General features: G+C 32.3%; 1 long non-coding RNA gene across 1 annotated transcript in view; it reads right to left on the reverse strand.

The window, feature by feature from the left end:
• Window positions 1–16,179, reverse strand: part of LOC120352618 — a 77,000-nt gene extending 60,821 nt beyond the window's left edge. The window contains exon 1 of the long non-coding RNA XR_005571971.1: window positions 16,066–16,179. This is a non-coding gene — a long non-coding RNA (uncharacterized LOC120352618). The remainder of the gene's footprint in view (window positions 1–16,065) is intronic.
• Window positions 16,180–22,341: the final 6,162 nt, after the last annotated feature.

Consider the following 22,341-nt stretch of genomic DNA (forward strand, 5'->3'; position numbering starts at 1 on the left):
TGAATTAGTTTGAAATAGCTAGATAGAATAGTATAGGAATTATTCAGGTGTATAGAGAACCAAATATTTAGCTTCATTCACTCTGGAAACAGCTCATGATTCTCTTATAGGGGATTGAAGTTCTTCATCCTAGCTTATAGAATATGGGTAGCAAATACATAAAGCAGATGATATTCATAATGAGAGAATAATATCAAAGAGCGTATATTTGTGTAAACAAAGTGTATTTGTGATTAAAATTAGCTCTGGAGATAAGATCAACAAATAACTTACATTGAATAATGGTACAAGACCGGAAACAGGGGAGTCATTGTACAGAACAGAGCTGCTTTGAAACTCAATAAACTAAAGTTCGTTATAGGCCATCCTGAAGAAGGTCTCCACATTGAAACAGACTTTGAATTTTCAAGTCAAAGAAATCGCTTGTTTTGGTGTAAGTCCAAGAAGCAAAGCAATTTATATCCGAGAAATCTTATAAACTGCGGCTAGAATTTGAATTAGATTCAAATAATCGGCCAGTTAAGACAACCCTTTTGATGTCAGTGTCATGAATGACTGTGTCAACTGTACACAAGCAAGTTTTTCACAGCTTAATAAACAGAGTTGGATTGGATTGGATTGCCGTGAGTAGTGATTGATTTCGGTACGAATTGGCCGACATTCAATTCATGCTATGTGCGTCAAATGGCTTACATGACTTTTCTTTAATTCAGCTTCAAATGTGAAGATATTAATCAGTTGTAGGAGAAATGCAAAGTGAATTTGCCAAGGTATAGGAATTTGGCTGGATTCTAGTTATAGGCTGGATAGTTGAATAGCCAAAATGTGTAATACTGTATCTATCTAATACTATACGAGTTGCATAAAATAAATGAATCATGAGTTTTATTGTTGTGTGAGCAAAATTATACAAACTTATGAAATGTTTATATTTATCCACTTATGAGCTTGGAGATTCATGGAAAAGATGGATCCCATGTTACAAAGATGAAAAATGATGCAACTGTACTACGCCTAGCCTACTCCTTTTCTACACTGTGATTTACAATAAGTATAATTATTCATAGATTTCTTTGTAACTTGGAATTGAGGGGTGAAATATATTTCATTGGATTTGATTAAATCAATACTAATTGCTAGTCTCATGGGCTTATTTAGATGATTTATTTGAGGTTCACTCTGAATTGATTTCCAATCCTTAATGATTCTTCAAGTTATATACATTTGTATCCTATTGTATATACATTTGTATCCTATAATACAAAACTATACAATAGTTTGTATAGTTTGTCAATAATTGTAGGATACAATCTGTATCCTACATAGGATACTGTATCCTACTGTATATACATTTGTATCCTATAATACAAAACTTTCTGAAAGTAGATTTGATAATGACTCTCTCACTTTCTAAAGCAGAAGAATTGAAATTGGGAAAGCATTACAGATTGTACATAAAATAATAAGAGGAGATAGGAGAATTGAAGATTTTCAGTGTATCTTCTTTATTGAAAACAAATATTTCAGAAAATACAAGACTTTATCAGTTCTACTAAGCACTAGCAAATTATAATCAGTTTCTCAACGGGTTTCAGCTTAAACTAATTGTTTACATCTAATTCAATAGGAATAAATAATTTGTTATTGACAACATCAAGTTCTTATTCTTTCAACTTTCAGGAATAAATCATGTTGTGTTCTACCATTCACAAAGATGCTGGAAAGCCTACACTGTTGGGCATTGTATGCATCTTATACAAAAAGTTGGGTTATCTAGTTAACTAGATTTCAAAATTTCAAAATTTCAAAATTTCAAATTTATTTATTCAAGTAAGTCACAATACTTTCTGGTCTATACACGAATCTACAATAAATTACAGTACAACAGCTAATTATGCAACAAATTTCACATATTGTGAAAACTTATAATTACAATGAAGATTGAATGGAACATTAGAATATTGATAATATAGTATTGTAATGTAACTACATAAATCAGCGGTTTTTCAACAATGAATAATGATAACTTCAATGAATAAATATACACCCCACTATAAATTATATGTGTTGGGGTATAAAAACTAGATTGGGTTATCTAGCTGGGTTATTAAAACAAGATAGCTTCCGCACAGCTTTTATAGGATTGTAAGATATTGTATTATACTTGTGGAGAATTGAATAAAGTGGGCCTACTCAAAGATACTGGAACAGACTTAATGAACATGACTAAATAAAAACAAAGCCCAATTGAAAATTTATCGGTTCCTACATTCAATTCAAAACATCATTAGAATTTTTGACTACTTGTGTTGGCATTCTTTTATTATTCAAGAGATTTCAATGAACTCAATTATCGTTTATGGATTGCAATGAAGGATGTTGTTGAGCATTGGGTTTTTAGAAATAAAGATCATCTACTGTTCATATAGTGAAACTTTGGATGGTGAAAACTTTGTTTCTTCAGCTGAAGGATGAGGTCTACCCTCACATATTGGTCATGACGTGACTTTAGAGAATAAATTAATTTAGTGAATTCATCATAATTTATTCATTAATTTAGTGAATTCATTCACTGAATGAATTCATGATAATTTATTCATTAATTTAGTGAATTCATTCACTGAATGAATTCATGATAAGTTATTCAAGAATTTCAAGCAAATTAGCTACAGGAGTAAAATCAAAATAACTGGTTGGAATGGATGAATTTGTTGACTTTTGGTAGGCTACACGGTGAATAAGGAAAATATGGCATTTGAGCTAAAATTAGCTAATTAAATGGATGTAACATAAATAGAGTAGGCTACATATTAAATATGCCCACTCCTGTTCCATACAAATTTCTAATGCTGGATAGTAAAGTAGACTATCAAATCAGAAATCAACGTATTTTCTTAAATACTCACTTGTACCTCCATTGTGGTGATTAATATTAACCAATTTTCAATCCAAAGTTTACAACTAATCCAAACAATACTTCTTTATTAGACTATTTGAGACGATTGAATAAACTTTTGAAATATTTCTGTGGGTGCTTTTCAACCAGGTGGCTCTATCAAGATTGTTTGATCAAAATTAAATTTGTCAGATTATTATTATTAGCGTATGGCTTTGAATGGTGGGGAGACCCAAGGGTAGTTCCACCTCGCCGTATATAGTCCAAAGTTCCCTAATGGGAAACCGGACACTAAGGTTATAGTGAGCACAATACTTTAAATTTACACTTTTCACTTCGGAATAAAGTTCATTTTGATGTTAAAAAGTCCAAACATATACAAAACCGAAACAAAACACAAAATTTAGAAAATATTGTATTTAGACAATAAATTTAGAGCAGAAAATTTATAGCTCATTACAATTTCGCCATTTGTAAGATAGGAGATAGGTATTACTGTACCTTGATATATCAAGAATCCAGCAAGCTTGATTTACTTTCAAATTACAGTAATTTAATCAGGCTACTGCGATGTTTCATCCAATCAGTAGGATTTTCTAAATAGGAAGAAATCCATTCCGAAATCAGTACTTAGCTCACTTGCTGTACCAGTAGCCTACTTTAGGAATTTATCATTTTCTCTACTAGAGATTCATGTTGGATTTTCCCTTCCTTAACTATTAAAAACTATCAGTTACATAATGTAAAATAATTTTATTATTCACATTACATTACATTATTTACATTAAATTATATTATTGCAGTATTATTTTATTAAATTATTTAATCAGAGTTATCACTCTCTGATTAATAGTCTAGACTCTCACTCATTCACTCATCTCATTCTCCATACTCTACTCACTCTAGCTTTATCGTAAATATTCTCCAAAATCTCATCAGAGTTTATCGATTCAAAAATAGTTTATTTGTCTCTCCTACTTTATGTTTCTTGGAACTAATGCAAGTAACTAGTTTTTAAAGGAGAACCAAACAATTATTTTATTGTGAACTCTAATTTTTTGTCGATTTTCTTGTACTATGAGACTTACAAATCTTAGTAGCGCCTCTAAATTTCACTCTGGTGGTCCAAAAATTCGTGGAAGAGCCGATGTTCACCACCGAGAGCTGAGTCATTTGTGACAGTTTCCAAGTTTGGCCGACAGGTTGCAGTAGTTGATAGTAGGAGAACTATTTTTTGTGTGGCGTAGACAGGCTTGATAAATGAAAGCTGGCTTTATCAGTGTATGATATTCAAAAAGGGCCAATGGCAACCGGGGGCGTTCACACGGGCTCATCGCAATTGACAGTTACTAAGTGAAAATGGGAGTGTGCAGCTAGGAACCCACCCAAAAACAATCATGGCTTCCATCCCACGGCCCGCCAAATTTGAAATTGTCTTCTCCAGACTTCCAGCGGATTTCTGGACGGGATGGGGAGTTGGTGTGTAGGCTAGGCTAGGCTACATTCCTCAGAAATCTGAAAAATGCTGTGATTGTCGATAGAGGAGCAAACAAAAGCAACTACGGTGTTAATGAGTCTGGCCATTGATGCGGGCTACCGTTCATGAATATTATTAATTAATATGATTCAACCCAATCAGTTAAAGTATTTCAAAACAATAATTAAAACTCATAACAGCACGGATAATAAACTAGCTCACTTGTTTAAATCAAGTCGAAATCCAGCAAGTAAAGAAGTATCTTAGTTTTTCTCAACAAGAATAGGATATTATTATAATCAGTCTTCGAGAATGAAATGCCTATTATTCAATTTTATTCTTATAAGTTCTGACATAATTTTTATATTCTAGAAGAAAATGAGTAATTGGAAAAAAAAATTATGTAGTTGAGAAGTTGATATTGTGGTGATTATTCATATTGAATGAAAAAGACTGAGAAATTGTCAAAAACCACTGATTTATTGATAATTATTAGAAACATTATTTTCTAGTTCTAGTTTCTATGTTTCTAATTATCAATAAATCAGTGGTTTTTGACAATTTCTCAGTCTTTTTCATTCAATAGGAAAAATAATTGAGTGAATAAATAAATTGTAAATAAAAACAATTTATTTACAATTGTAATATTTGATATTATATAATTATGATATATTGATATATTAATTATTATAAAATATATTATGATATATTGTAATATTTGGACCTCACTATACTTAGCACTATTACAATTGTAATATTGTAAATAAATTGAGTAATTGTAAATGAGTAATTGGCCTAATCTTTCCAAAAGAATTAATTTGTGGAATAAAGTTGAAAAAATGTAATAGAAGATGTAGAATGCTCTTGTTTGTTATCAAGAGAATGTAGCATATCACTATCATAGGAAATTGTTGGTACTTTATCACCGTATATATGAACATAGAATACCAATAAAATCATAGGGTTTTGGGTTTTGGTAGTAGCAGATGTATATCTCATTTCAGAGATGAATTGAGCAGATCTCAGTAGCAGATGAATCAATTGATATCATTTAAGAATATTAATGTGAAGAGTTAAATTGATTTGTCAAGTAGAATGAAGTTATGCTACCTCTTAATTATATTAAGGGGAGCAGACCAAAAAATAACTCCATGAGCCGTAATGTTAACATATGAACCTTTTTCTCAGGAACCCTTCCAGGTAGACGTCGAAAATTTTGTACAGTAGGTACTACCATAGAGAAACAATAGCGTAAGTATATATTCCATGGTATAGGGTGTTTATGTAGCAACTTTTACTGTTATCTCAAGCCGATTACTGTCGATTATTGTCAATTTTTACTGTTCTGTTGGGGTGAGAGTGTATGAACGGCACACTTTGAGAGACTACCAGCGTCACACAGCTGCATAGGAAAGAACTACGTGAACTATCAGCTTGGATAACAGTAAAACTTGCGACATAAACGCCCTATACCATGGGATATCTATGCTATCGTTTCTCTATGGTAGAATGAAGTTATGCTACCTCTTAATTATATTAAGGGGAGCAGACCAAAAAATAACTCCATGAGCCGTAATGTTAACATATGAACCTTTTTCTCAGGAACCCTTCCAGGTAGACGTCGAAAATTTTGTACAGTAGGTACTACACTACAGTACTATAGTGGGGTCCACGTTATAATGACAGAATTTGATCAACTTTGGTTTTGCTATCCTTGTCTATCATTCGACAAAGCCGGTGGTACTATCCTTTTCTAGGTCCACAACGATGCCAATTATGTTTTTGACAGTGTAGAAATATAATTAATTAATGCAGAGAATCGGCATCGCTATTCTTCTATCTTTATCTACTGCCATTATAATGTGGACCTCACTATACTTAGCACTATTATGAACACTTTAGCGAGAGGTAATTAAGAAAAAATTTTCAAATCCCATTTTATATGCCTTTTTGTAATTCAATAATGTGTTTTAGAGCAGTCATTCAGAAAAAAATCATATTTAGTGAAAATATGGTTGAAAACTGAAAAGCTTGTGCTAAAGTATGTAAAAAGGTCATGTTATTCAGTGTTCAAAATCGCAGGTTGATCGGTTGGATAGATCTATAGTAAAAGGTACATATGTTAACATAACCATGAAGGTTTATGTAGTTATTTTTAGTCTGCTACACTTAATTTTTAAGATTCTGATATGATAGAATAGTATGATCATTTGAAACCATTACATATTGGTCCTCCATTCTCATTCTAAAATCAATAAATTTAGGAATATTATTATAATTTGATGGGTGATCGCGACCATTCGCTTTCCCAATCGATAACCCTTCAACATAATTTGCAGCTCATATTCTAGAGGTTATTTTCTATTGTCTCTTTTCTGTATATATTTGAATCTTTCTCTTACTAGTAATAATAGCATCAATTACTAGCATAAATATTGAAACATGTTGTGATAAACCTAATTCAAAAAAGGGTAGTGAGATTTTTATTTTTCTTTCCAGTTATTTTCTATCTCTATCCCTGTACCTATTACAATCACGAAGTAAAATACCTTTATTGTTAATTAATTGAGAATCTTTGATCGAATAATATTTATAGTTCGAAAACTATTAACTGTAATGCAAATAATTAATCTGCTCATATACCATAGAGGTTAAAATTGTGATGAAATGGGGTATGTTCATGTTTAGGGAAGATTTTTCCTCAATTCTCTTAAGCTACTATACTGGGAAGGAATAATAATTATATAATGAAGAATAGATTTTCAATTAAAACCATAGCTAGTATAATTAAAAAATTAATTCCTAATGCAATTCAAATAAGAAACACAAGAAATGAATGCTTTTATTATCTATTAGGCTAAGCCTCCTTCTCCCCTCTAATATTCAATTAAAAAGAATTATCGGGGCACCAAGCTTCGCTCGTTATTTATTTATTGACTTTTGATAAACCGAACACAATTCTTCAAAATGATTGACAAAGTACTAACACGCACAGCCCAAAACTGTTTTTTCCCGAATTTTGATTTATACACTATAAATAGTCCAGAAAGTAGGTTATATTCCATACACTTGAATACAGGTTCAATTCTCTGTTTAAACATTTGAAAATAAAAAAATCTATAATTTAGATTATATTATACAAATCAAATTGAATAACAAAATAACACTCACTAATCATTTGAAATTGTCAAATAATGATCAACTTTGAAAATTATGATATTCTCTAGTTTAGGAGGATTATCATGTCATGTCAACAAATCAGATTATGTTGATTAAATCGATTAAAAATTGTCTAGCTAGATAAAATTTCTCGCTGATTGATTATGATTACACAGCTGGAAATAATTCTGTATCTCTCCCACACAGGCACACGCATCTCCTGTTATCGAGAGACGACGAAATTATTATCTGTTTTCCAAGGATAAATTATCATTTTAATGTCGTTCAGCGAGTTTTCCCAAGGATGAGACCTAGTGCAATCGAATCTTTGTATCATAAACCTACTATGTTCCAAATTTCGTGAAAATCGTTAGAGCAGTTTTCGAGATCCGTAAAACATAAATAACCAGATATAAAAATAGCCAGTTATAAAAATAACCACATACAAAAATAACCAGATATATACAGAAATTGCTCGCTTAATATAATAGGATTATTGACAATTGAACATTGAAGACTCAATTGATGGAAATAATAAATTGTACCGACCACTGTTCACTACTGAATGAAACTAGAACACTCTGATCTGCACACTATCAACAATGGGAACGTTTCCAGATATTTTTCGAATGATGAAAACAAAGATACTGTCAAGAGCTCATGAGAAATTGATAATATTAATTTTCCACGGTCAATTCACAAGTCCTTATGATGTGGCTCACACCTTCATCCGGGAATAAGATTTTGCTTATTATTAGACCAGGCGGTATTGGCTCTCCATCAAAAACCTAGCAACATTTTTAATAAAGTAGTTGAAATTGGAAGATTAATATAGAATATTAATATTGTTATTCATATTATTAGTATCTAGGGGTGTCTGGACTGGGAGAGACGGTTACATATTAAATTATTTATCATGTTTACAAGAGATGTGACCGTTTGAACAAAATCCAAGGCAGTAAAACAAGATCAACTTACATAATCTAGCTTTATCACTTTTTACTCCCTCTCTCCAATATTGTCTTCTCCTTCTCTCATTCCATTTCTCAATATCTCTCTCAATCGTTGTCAAGATTCTACTCTCTCCTACTTCTCTCACTCAATATTTCATTTACTCAGTGAAACATAATCAATAAAGCAAGACATGAGCGAAAATACATTGTTGAGAGACAAAAAAAAAAGAGATGAAGAAGGAAGAAAAGGAGATATACAATTATTGAATTGGGCATGAGAGGGGGACAGTGAGGAGAAAGAGAGAAGAGTAAAGATAATGATGAGAAAGATTTATACTTGTACAGGAAACTAGAAAAATCAAAATAATCAAGAGAAATTAGGGTAACATGAATGTTAGGTAGGCTATAATTAAATGAGCATTGCCAATATTGAGGGTTCATAGATTTGAGAGAAGTAGAGATAGATGAGGGATATTCATTATTGATACTACTATTGAGTTTTTATCAGGTGATAAAAAAGTAGAGTAAACTGAATACATAGATGACCTGAAAGAAGGAGGAGATGAGAGAGAAATAATCCAGATAGTGCGAGATCCATGAGGATTTTTTGTCAACAAAAACAACCAGTCAACGAAACTTGTTAAACGGGATTTTGATTACATAGAAAAAACTGAACACTATATTCTGAAAACACTATCAACACGTGCTCCAAGTTTTTAAATTGAACTTGATTCCAAAAATGAATATCAGTTACTTTAAATATAGAGTTATAAACACAAGTGATTGATGGGAAATGATTGTTCCTATTTGTACAAATCACATGTAATGGATAGTAGTCCAGTCAATATAGACATAAAAAAGGGGTGTGCTTGCAATTTATATTGTAGTTCTGATTTTTAAATGTATTAATTGTTTCCAGCACGAGGAAATCTTGCATGAAGAAATTGGTTATCTAAAAACTCAATATCAAGAGTTCATAGATTTTGAGAGAAGTAGAGATAGATGAGGGATACTCATTATTGATACTACTATTGAGTTTTTATCAGGTAATAAAAAAGTAGAGTAAACTGAATACATAGATGACCTGAAAGAAGGAGGAGATGAGGGAGAAATAATCCAGATAGTGCGAGATCCATGAGGATTTTTTGGCCACAAAAACAACCAGTCAACGAAACTTGTTAAACGGGATTTTGATTACATAGAAAAAACTGAACACTATATTCTGAAAACACTATCAACACGTGCTTCAAGTTTTTAAATTGAACTTGATTCCAAAAATGAATATCAGTCACTTTAAATATAGAGTTATAAACACAAGTGATTGATGGAAAATGATTGTTCCTATTTGTTCAAATCACATGTAATGGATAGTAGTCCAGTCAATATAGACATAAAAAAGGGGTGTGCTTGCAATTTATATTGTAGTTCTGATTTTTTAATATATTATTTGTATCCAGCACAAGGAAATTTTGCATGAAGAAATTGGTTGTGGACTTCTCTCATGTATCCAAATAATATATTAGAAATTCAGAACTACAATATTGAATGAAATATTAAATTTAATGAACAACATTCATAAACAATACATTCATAAAATAACATAAGAGCTGAATTGAATGTAGAACCGCTATTGGATATTCTGAAGAAATATCGGGAAAATTGGTCTACTCATTTATTCAGAATGCCATCCAACAGGCTCCCAATATTAGCATGGGAGTACAAACCCGAAGGAAAGCGAGGCATAGGAAGACCAAGGAAGAAATGGATGCCGGTACAGGCCAATAGAGCCTAATCCTTGTAAGATGATGATGATGATGACAATATAAATGCTAGCACCAATGTATATAGTGACTGGACTATAGAAAGAAAAGACCCGTAATTTTTTTCAAATTTATTTGTTGATTGATTGAGTTGATATCTCGATTTATCTCAATCGAATTTGTTGTGATATTTTTTTTGAATGAAATCGTGATTTTTAAATAGCATGTGATTGTAAAATGCAGTTTACATAGCTGGGAAGCTGATTAGCTCATTTTGAATCAAAATCCTAATTCATAATGTTTATAGTTTCTGAGTCACTGTATTCATTTCGATGTATTATAACAAATATGGAACAGATATGAGCTTAGTGAAAATCCTTTGCAATCTGTTACCGCAAAACATTGTTGGTAGAAATATATAGCTGACTCAAACAGAGTCGATAAACCTTACAGCGAGAACGTTATTGGAAATCAAAAGTGATCGAAATTGTTTGCTCAGCACACAAAAACCCACACATGAGAAATTACAATTCATTCCAGAATTTTCGGGCCGTTAGGTTGGTGGAAAGGTTGATAAAAACAGGGGTAATTGAAATTGTTCATTCCAATCTTTCATCAATGCGAATTATAGGGAAAAAACCGCGAAGAATCTAGCATGGTATGGGGAAGTGTAGAGTTTAGAACAGGGGTTACCGGGGGAAGTTTGTTATGAATGGGCCATTAATTTGTTGACGGGAGAAACCTTGTTTTCAATGTAGAAACAATAGTCGCCAAGAGAAAAGTAGGGGATCTACGGTCTAGGGGGGGAGTTGGGGGTCGGCCACCAACCCCCTTCGAAGACCGGGGGGCTTTCGGTGCAAGGGGGGAAGGGTTCTTGTATTGATTTATTGCCTTTGCTTGTGAGCCTCTCTCAGCATTCAGCTTCCGAGCTACGCCGTGTGGAGCGCTAGTGTCGTTCCTGCTACAATATTCTGTTGATAATGTTATCCCCGACGAAATATTCTCTACTCAACAAACATGTTCAGCTGTCCCCAAAAAAAATTGTTGCAGTCAGCAATATGAAAACGATTATGATTTATTGGATAGCTTAGCAATGAAAGGAATAATTTTTTGTTATTATTTTCTCCATAGTTGAATAATAATCACAATCATTGATTTTAATTATTGAAATTAGAATTCAACGAACATTGATATCGAATTAGAATGCATTATGAGTATTGATAATATCATGTGATCACCCATTAAGTTCATAGAAAAGATTCCTGAAATCAATCATAATAAAGGCATTACAGACTCTCCATGTAAGCTCTGTAGAATTACGTCCTATATTAACGAACTGCACTTTGCATAGTGTGCTCCAAGTATTTCAAAATTTTAATAATTTCGACTGAAAAATCAAGATGCCGCTACATACTTTCAAGATCTCTTCAAATCTTTCTTTTTTCCTTTTTGATTTCTTTCCCGATCAGATGCTGGAAATCAAATCTTCATTACAAGCTCAATCAAGTTCCTGCAGGTTTGGGGCTTTAAACAGAACTCCTAATTTCCTAATTATATGCATAAATTTAATAGTCAAATAGCTTGATAAGAGGGTGACAATGGGTGAGGGTGATTATTAAACCAAAATTGAAATCCTTATAAATATTATTACATTTAATGAAATTCAATCAAAATTCTATTTGATCAACGAGGAAAATATACTTTTTGATAATTTCAATTCAGTTCATCTTCTATCTTTTGATTTCTTTCTATCCTCCCATAACTTTGAATGTAGCTTTCGACTGTGGTCTACCTTCCATCTATATTTATCATGTTCCGCAATATCTTGATCTATTGCATTCATTGAGTAGATTTCCTCCGTTTTTATCATGCTCTTTTCAGGGTGTAATGTATTCTTCACTGGCATTATGTATTCTTCACACAATATATCAACTGTGTTAGATCCTCATCACACATATATTATGAGTTATGTATTCTCCCACATGTCTTCACTCCTTCAGACATGTATTACATTGTGTGTTTAATCCACATTACAGAAATATCATGTACACCACATGTATCATAATCACAAGAATATATGTGTTCAATCCTTATCCTTATGTGTTAATGCTGCAAATACCAATAAGTAATAAATTAGAATAAGTAATTGTGTTTAATCCTACAATTAGAAGTTTGTTTTCTACAACATCCTTATCCATCCTTTATTTTCAATCCTTATCCTTATGTGTTCAATCCTACAAATACCAATAAGTAATAAATTAGAATAAGTAATTGTGTTTAATCCTACAATTAGAAGTTTGTTTTCTACAACATCCTTATTCCATCCTTTATTCCAATATCCTTTGTTTTCAATCCTTATCCTTATGTGTTTAATCCTACAAATACCAATAAGTAATAAATTACAAAAGTAATTGTGTTTAATCCTACAATTCGAAGATTGTTCTCTACAACATCCTTATCCTTCAACATCCTTTGTTTTCAATCCTTATCCATTGTGTTTAATCCTAAAAATACCAATAAGTAATTGTGTTCAATCCTACAATTGGAAGTTTGTTTTCTACAGCATCCTTATCCTTCAACATCCTTTGTTTTCAATCCTTATCCTTTGTGTTTAATCCTACAAATACCAATAAGTAATAAATTACAATAAGTAATTGTGTTAATCCTACAATTCGAAGATTGTTTTCTACAATATTCTTATTCCATCCTTTATTCTAACCTCTTTTGTTTTCAATCCTTATCCTTATGTGTTTAATCCTACAAATATATCAATAAGTGATAAATTACAATAAGTAATTGTGTTTAATCCTACATTAAGAAGTTTGTTTTCCACAACATCCTTATTCCATCCTCTTTTCCAACTTCCTTTGTTTTCAATCTTCATCCTCATGTGTTTAATCCTACAAATAGCAATAAGTAGTTGCTATAAGTAATCACAATAAGTAATGTGTTCAATCCTACAATTAGAAGTTTGTTTCCAACAACATCCTTATTCCATCCTTTTTTTCAACATCCTTTGTTTTCAATCTTTATCCTCGTGTTTAATCCTACGAATATATCAATAAGTAATTGTGTTTAATCCTACAAGTACAAGTTCGTTTTCTACAACATAAATCATAGTCTCAAAACTACCATGTGGGATTCTATGTCCTCTCCATCACAAAAATCACGTGGTGTTTTGTTTTCTCGCACATAAATCCCATTCGAACCACGGTTGACTAGCCGTCCAAGCCAATTCGAAATTGATAGTAGGCACGCAGCGTTGAAAGGGAAGCGACCGCTTATCAGCCGGCGTGAAAGCAGCAAGTGGAAAGCAATGATCACAGCCTCACAGGCCGACTAATATCACAGAAAGGCGACTGAACTGCCATCACAGCTATCAGCAGCCCGATTCACAGAAGGTGAGCTTTCCCGAACGGATCACTAGCGACGAGGAAGTTCATCAAAAACTCAACAGAGCTAACTCCTGCCGGCTCCCGTGATGTGGAAGTGATAAAGAGGTGACCCATAAATTTTCCTTTCCAGCATTCGCGTAGCGGAGCAGAGCACAGTGGTTCTTGGTTCGAACCCCAGTCGGTTTTCCTAACGGTACAATTTCCACCCAACTTCAACCCCCTCTCCAACCTCCGGGCCCCGTTTAGACTCATCACCCTGCGAACCCTCTCGACCTCAACCAACCTCTTTGCCCCCTGCAAACTTCTGGCAGGATCCTCTTTGTTATCATCTTCTTGCACCTCCTTCCGTTCTCATGCCATCTTCATCGTCATCTTCGGCTTTCTCTCACCCACATCATTCATCACCTCTCATCCTCTCCTTTCTCTTTTCTACTGATTTTCTTCTCCGCGATTTTCTTTTCACCAAAGTTCCGTTTTCTTCCATTCTTCTTATTCCAATCATCTTTATTTGTCAAAGGTTACACTAAGTTGGATTACATAGAAACGAAGTATAAGAGCCGAACTGAATGTAGAGTCTTTATTGCGAATATTGAAGAAAGGTAGGGAAGACTGGTCCAGCCATCTACTCCGTATGCCAGCAAATAGACTTCCAATTCAAGCTTGGCACTACAAACCCGATGGGAGAAGAGGCGTCGGACGACCGATGGAGAAATGGATGCCGGAACAGACCAACAGAGTCTAATCCTTGAATGACGATGATGATGACGATGATGATCTTTATTTGCTCTACTCCTTCATCTTTTCTCCTTATTCTACAGCCGGTTTGTCTCATTTCTTGAATCTTTCAGTTCCTCAATCAATTCTATATCATTTGTTTTTCTTCCTTACATTTTTTTATACTGCTTCTTTTCTTTGTTGTTGTTCTTCTTCTTTTTTCTTCTTCTTCTTCTTATTCTTCTTCTTCTCCTCCTCTTCCTTCTCTTTCCTCCATCTAATTAATATGGGAGTTTGGTCTCACAAGCTGATGTCAAACTATCGAGAGATAAACTGAATAAACTTCAATAAATAATTTTGTACCCATTTGGATAAAGTAGTTTTGGAAGTATAATTTGGATTATGATGTTTGTTCAATGCTTTACTTCTTCTTCTTCTTCTTCTTCTTCTTCTTCTTCTTCTTCTTCTTCTTCTTCTCCTTCTTCTTCTTCTTCTTCTTCTTCTTCTTCTTCCTTCTTTTCCTCGTTTCCCGGTTATCGTTCCACTCCTTTCTCACCAGTCACGTTTCTCACTTTTTCGCCTCTTTCTCATCATATTTCTCTTCCTTCTCATTATTTACATCCTATTTTTTCCTGTATCCTGATTGATTTCCAGTTCACTTATTACCAGTGTTCGATTGTTCTTATCCTGTTTCATCATTTTCCTTTTTCCACTCTTTCTCATTCTCCTCCCTCTTGTTTTCTCCCATTATCATCTCCTCCTCTTCCTCCTTCTTCTGGATCTCATCCTTCTTATTCCTCACCCTATGTTTGGTTTTTCCTTTGTCGTTTCCTTTTATCCCCTACCATTTTTCTCTCCCTCTGATCCTTATCATTCTATCTCACTCTTTCAATATTCAGCTGTTCTTTTACTATTACATCTCACTTGTTTTCCTTAGAGAGTTGGAAACCTGCAGATATTCATCCATAGCTGGAGCTGCTGAATTATTTGAATGTAGTTCTCTAGATGTATTGTATGTTCTGACGTTTGCTTGGAGACTTTGCTAGAAAGCTGAAAGTATAGGAGAGAAGAGAGACTAAGTATAAGAGACATAAAGTATGGGAGAGACTATTTACTACGACCCAGAAGAATCATATCATTTGGATTTGTTTGGTTCGACTGTTATACAATATAAATTCCAAATGGAATATAATAATCTCGGACTCAATAATGGAAAAACTTTTCAAGTTCCAAGGATTACATGAAGGGGAGAAATTAAAATTGAATCGAATATTTGATAATGATTTATCAATCGAAAAGTGGATTGATTCTCTATTAAATGGTTCATTGTTATATTTGGAATATTCTAATATAGTCATGCATAGTAATTGCTTTTCATGCAAATCATTGAAGTTTTAAATCTTATGATCACTTTAAATTGGTTAATTTCTTCCTGAATATTTTGGTAACTTTGAATTAGCCAATACGAATTTGAATCAGAAATAGTTGAAATCTGATTCCATGTCACTTGTGAAGAGGGTTTGCTTTCAATACTGAATCGAAATTATATTGATGTTAGTTGATATTTTATCACCTCATTATATCTTGATAAAGTAACGAAGAAAATTCTGGTTCAATGTTTGAATGAAAACATAGGATGTTATGATTCTGATAATATGATTCTGAAAAGTGTATAAAATCAATTCCAAGCAAAATTTGAAGATCCACTCACCATTTGTTGAATCTGGAATCTGGAAGATTGGTAATCCATGGGTAGTCGACTGCTTTTGATAATAATCCAATTTTTGAGCACTGCACAACACTGCACTTAAAGTTGTATAATAACGGTTATAACTCACAACAGATCCTGAATGCTACCACACTTGAAGTAAACTCTTGTTCACACTGAGAAATCACTGTATTTGTTTTGGAATAGCTGGTCAAAAAAGATGTAGCACTTTTCACTCACTTATCTACATGATCGTTATTTTTTCCCCAGTTGATTCCTCCAACTTCAACTAGTTTTCAACGTGGACGTGTTGATTCCTGTTCATCAACTTCAACTAGATTTCAACTTGAACGTGTTGATTCCTGTTCATCAACTTCAACTGGATTTCAACTTGAACGTGTTGATTCCTTTTCATCAACTTCAACTAGATTTCAACGTGGACTTGTTGATTCCTTTTCATCAACTTCAACTAGATTTCAACTTGAACGTGTTGATTCCTGTTCATCAACTTCAACTAGATTTCAACTTGAACGTGTTGATTCCTGTTGATCAACTTCAACTAGATTTCAACTTGAGAACTATGATGGATACGAATCAGTTGCGTCGAGTCTGAAAAAAACAAAGTCAAGATTTAGTTGAAATCTCCTCGAATTATTGTTGAAATACCTAAATTTGGATTGATCTGCAGTAATTGAGAAGAAATAGTCGGTGTATCTAAAAAGATAATGTGTAAGTTTAAAGATTATGGTACTAGATGATTAGCAAATTGTAAGTTAAGTGTTCTCCATGAACACCGAGGAATTGTTTGGTGCAGCCGTGTATAGGGTGCAATTAGCCGCCACCATGGTAGCTAACGTCTGGAAGCGGACAGGCACATGAAGAAGAAGAAGAGATAGAGGAAGAAGAAGAAGAAGAGAAGAAGAAGAAGAAGAAGAAGAAGAGAAGAAGAAGAATAAGGAGGAGAAGAAGAAGAAGAAGAAGAAGAAGAAGAAGAAGAAGAAGAAGAAGAAGAAGAAGAAGAAGAAGAAGAAGAAGAAGAAGTTGTTAAGTGTGGATGATCAAATAAAATTTGAAAGTGAGTTATTAACCCTTATTTAAAATTTGGCTCAAGTGAAAGCTGTTTGCAGACTATGGTCGAAAGTAGAGTTGAATAGAATATTTATTTAGTTCTACAACAATACATATTCATCCATACAGTTGAATAACGTAAGTTGGAACAGTCATTACAATCATACCATTATATCAATCGAAGAACTACTTTAAGAAAAATCAAGTTTTAAATTTGACTTGATATGAATTTTGGATCAATTAAATTGTGAAATAGGGTATTGGAAAGTTTTTTCTGTTATGATAATAATAATTGTATCATAAAAATAATAATCATTCTATTAACAGACAAAGGTATCATCAATGAACAAAGATGCGTAATAAAATATGTCACATAATAATGTGAATAATTATTTCTAGTAGTAATATTGTGTTTGTAATGAATGCTTATTGAGAAATAAAATTATTATTATTATAATTTGCAGATCCAATTTTTCATACTCATCGTCCTATTAATTAAAGCTGGCAGAATTAGATAGATAGAGCACTTGCTGAGAATGGGTGATGGAAGGATTGCCAAATTTATATGGAGGGAAAGAATATATAAAAGAGAAAGAAAAAGAAGGCCAAGGAATAGATGGACAGATGACGTTGAGCATGATTTGAGAACGCTTGGAGTTCAAAACTGGAAAAGGCAGGCAGTCGATCGGGAGAGATGGAGAGGCTTTGTGAGGGAGGCCAAGGGTTGTAGCGACCTGTAGAGCTAAGGAGTAAGAAGTAAGTGAGTAAGTTTTCATACTAGTGTACTTGAGAAAACTATATTATTTGTTCTACGATTGAAGATTTCAAACAATAAATTTGAAAACTATTCAGTACTCACCTCCAATTAGTATACCAGTCTGGCAGAAATTCTCTCTCAATCCAAACACTACTATTGTTTTGCTTTTTTCCATGTATGATGATTTCAAGATATTTCAATTCCTTATAGAGACACATTTTATTCATATTGACACCTGCAACAGAAAAGTGGATTATGAATGTGGAGCCTATCAACGTAATGGACTAGCCTGATAGGAGATTGAAATCTAAAGAGCTTTACTTACCATGTAAGATGATTCAGATATGTTGGATTTGAGCATATTTTGATGTTTGGGATGTAATATCCTTCTCATGCTACATAAACCTTGTTCTCAGTTCTCGACAAAAACCAAGATAACTGTGAATATTTGATAACTGGTAATGTTAACATATTATGTGTGCTTCTCATTGATATTACAGCTGTGTAATCATAATCATAGTGAAGTTGTGTTTCTTTTCTGGCTCAAAATTTTGCAAAATTACTCAATAATTACCAATTTATAGAGATTTGAGTGGAATATTTTTGTTTTTAATCAGTTTTTAAATATCAAAATTCAAAATTTTTAGTTTAGTCATTAGTTTTGGAGTGGAAATTGGACTTTTGAAGTGAAAGTGTAATCTTAACCTTATTCTTTTTTGAAACATTTATTTGTAAAAATTTGGGAGAAGACAGTTTTGGGCTATGCCTGTTGTCTCCTCCCAATCATATTATTATAATTATGATTTGTAATTGTCAATGAAATGTATGAATGTATGAATAATATCCTCAAATGATTACATTTCAACTCAATGAAAGTTGAAATACTGTGAGTTATGTCCTCATTTGTCCTTAAAAACTAGAGTTCTGCTACATTTTCTCCTGCTCTGGCATCCTCATACAGGAGTTATTTTGAGAAAAATACTAATCCTTCAACTGGAAATTTGAATATAAAATCCCCCAGAGCATCTAGTGAGATAATGTCCACTCATAATGATAATTCACCTTTCGATCTCCTCCTTATTTGATTTGAATTCTTGAATTAACTATTTTCATGATTAATTTACAACCTATCCACTATTTTTATGGGAGAATAGCATTTATCTCAAATGATAATTGTGAAGTTGACAGAGCAGTATATCTTGTGGAGTAGTCAAGATGTATAATTTTATTCATGAGTATTGAAATGAAACTTATTCTATACTTAAAATCTTTTAAGATATCTCATTCTCCAATTTTCCTCATCAAATGCCTGTAAATTTGAGAGACTACTGACTACTGCAGCTATTGACTTGATATTATCTGATATGAAAAGTGAATTTTCATCATCAAGTTTTCAACTGTTTTCCAATTCCTTGAGAATATGAAATCCCCACAACCTACAGATAATGATTCGTTCTCCCACAAACTTTGAATTCAATTTGATTTAAATTACAGTTTATATAATTGTTATAAACGATATGGCTTAATTAATGATTCAATATTGATGTGCGATATATTTTAAGGAGACTTTGAAAGAAAGTCACATTTCAAACCACATATCTTTTATTTGATTTTTTTTTATTTTAATATTTCTCCAACACAAAATTATATAGGACAAGTCATTCGATTGTTACATATACTTTACAAATATTATCATTTTACAATAATTAATTCTATTCAATAGCAGGAGTAGGACTTCTATTCTAAAAATCATTTCCCGTTCCATGACTTTGCCATTAATACAACAAATATGTTTTTGAATCAAGAATTATTAATTCGTGATTGATAAAAATATTCTCCATCTTTCAAAGAAATGAATGACATTCTCTTCATATTCCAGGTCCTTTAAATATCTAATACATAATCAAATGCGGATTGAGATTCTAATGTGTATGATTTTGTGAAAGTATAAAAATATTTTAACCACTTTTAAACAATGAAAATGTGAAATTTCTCATGATTTTTCTGATTTAATTAATTATGAACATTATTTATTCAACTGCTTTGTATGATGATCTCTTCGTATACAGAATTAGAATGTTAAATTTGTATAAATTAATGTTCTATTGGTTTATACTTCTACTATGTATTTTTAACTTGAAATTTTCGAAATTGAAACTTTCCCAAACAATGTTTCTAGCAGAAATAATTTTAATAAACTTATGGTATTGATTTCAACACTAGAAACATCTGTCTAACTTCATAACATTGTAGAAAACATATAATTTTGGTTCACCAATTTCGTATACAGTTGAAGGCTTTTCTTACGTATTTATGTAAAAATGTGATTGGCCGGATTCGAATTTACCAAATTTTCAAAAAATATTTATGTTACAATGTTGCTAAAGCATAACGAACTCCAAGTCTAACGGTTTTAGTCAAAATGGGGAGTTACAGTAAATGAGATCAATGACATAGTAAAGAGAGAAAGAGAGAGAGCTAGAACTAATTTCAATTTACGAAAAAGATATTTATACAAAGTTTTTAAATACTTGAAATCTCTCACAAATCCTTATTGTAATTGCATCACATTCGGGGGACTAAAATAGAAACGAACGAGCATATAAGTAACGTTTAACATGCTAAAAATTATAGTTACTGGTAAATAAATTGTACTATTCGACTATATCAAGATAGTTTCTCCCATTGGAAATAAAATATTTCAATCTCTTGGTTACCCAATCTACGGTCACACTCAGTGACAGCTTCATCATAGATAATATTGATAACAGTACAAAATATTATTATTGACTCTACATAATTATAATATTAGAATATTACAATCATATCATCATATTCATGACAAAACATCATCTCTAAACTGTACAGTAATAGTAATCGACTCGAGAATCAACTTATACATATTAATTACAACTACAAAACAATCGTTTTTGGTTTACATCCAAGCTATCATACATCTCCACACACACAGTCACACACGTACTAATACAAACGCCAAGTAAAGATACTCGGCTCAATATTATCACTTCTATCTTAATTACAATCGTTCAATCTTACAATCAATAAATAAATTATCTCACATGTACTATATGCATCAAGGAACTGTCAAATGCTGAACATACAGCGTTATTACGTATATATTTTTGCCGAGAAAACAAATTTAATTTTTGTTTATAATTAATATCAAATCGGTCATGATTGCAATACGAGAATTTTACGAGTTCAATTTTTTCACAAAAAACATAATTTCAGCATTTAGATGAGTTTGAACTGGACCTCATAACTCATACAAAAAAGGAGTTGAGCTTGGACGAAGAAATCCTTAAATTTTATCTCTTCACTGCTTGTTTTGTTGAAGTGACTTACGAATTTTGAAGACAATGTATCATACATGAATAGCATTTTTTTTTGTTATCAATTTGAAAGATATCAATATCCAAAAATAAAACCTGATCAAAGTTTTGTAAAAATCAAAAATCAAATACTTTTCAAGTATGATGGACGGTCCAGTTATTATTTCCATGCGTTTGAACTGCATTTAATTTACAAAAACAATGAGAAAATGAGGTCACTTCCGAAACAGAAAGGGTACTCTTTGAAACCTTCTATCTTATTTATTCAAAGATGGGTAGTTCAATGAAACTACAAATAAAAGCCAGTATATGATTAAGGAAAATAATTATTGGTAACTGCAAGAGTCCAAGATATTCATTGGACTATTATGAGTCGATTCACTCAGTGAAAGAATTATGTTATGGAGTAATTTAAATATTTCTGTAGAAGAAGCTATACTCGTAATTTGCCTCACTTGAACAATAAATCAACTACATTTGTTTCAAATTCCGAGGTTGATTCATTTATAACGTGAATTAAATAAGTGGATAAAGCTACAAGATAATTTAATTTTCAGGACAATACTGTTTTTCTCGTTTCTGTTTTCAAGGTATCACAATCCAAACGGATTTCACCTCGACATTCTATAAATAATTCTGTACAAACGGCAGAATACTCTTCACAAAACGGCACATCAATAATTACAATAAAGAAAACCTTTGGTTTAGCATCACGCCTAGTCACTTAAAATGTCTGTAACTTTGGCTAATCTTATATAAAAACGCACAATCAATATTATAGTACAAACCATTCTGTTCACAAATAAATAATCATTGACAATATTCAATAAATAAATAGCTCTTGGCACCATATTACGTATTCTGTACAAGGTATTTTTGTAAAAATTTCAAACTTTTCCACCGGTACTGAGATAGTGAGATCTCGCATCTATAACAATATTATAGTGTGGGGTTTGGTGAAATGTGGATGTGAATTGAATAATCTCTCAAGATTGATTATTATCAAGTGGGTTGCGAATGGAGTAGAAATAGGTCCTCCATCATCAATTTATACACTTAATACTGATCCATCTTATAATGATGGTTGATACATATATATAT

The sequence above is a fragment of the Nilaparvata lugens genome, chromosome 8 (assembly GCF_014356525.2).
Source record: "Nilaparvata lugens isolate BPH chromosome 8, ASM1435652v1, whole genome shotgun sequence".
Lineage (NCBI taxonomy): Eukaryota > Metazoa > Arthropoda > Insecta > Hemiptera > Delphacidae > Nilaparvata > Nilaparvata lugens.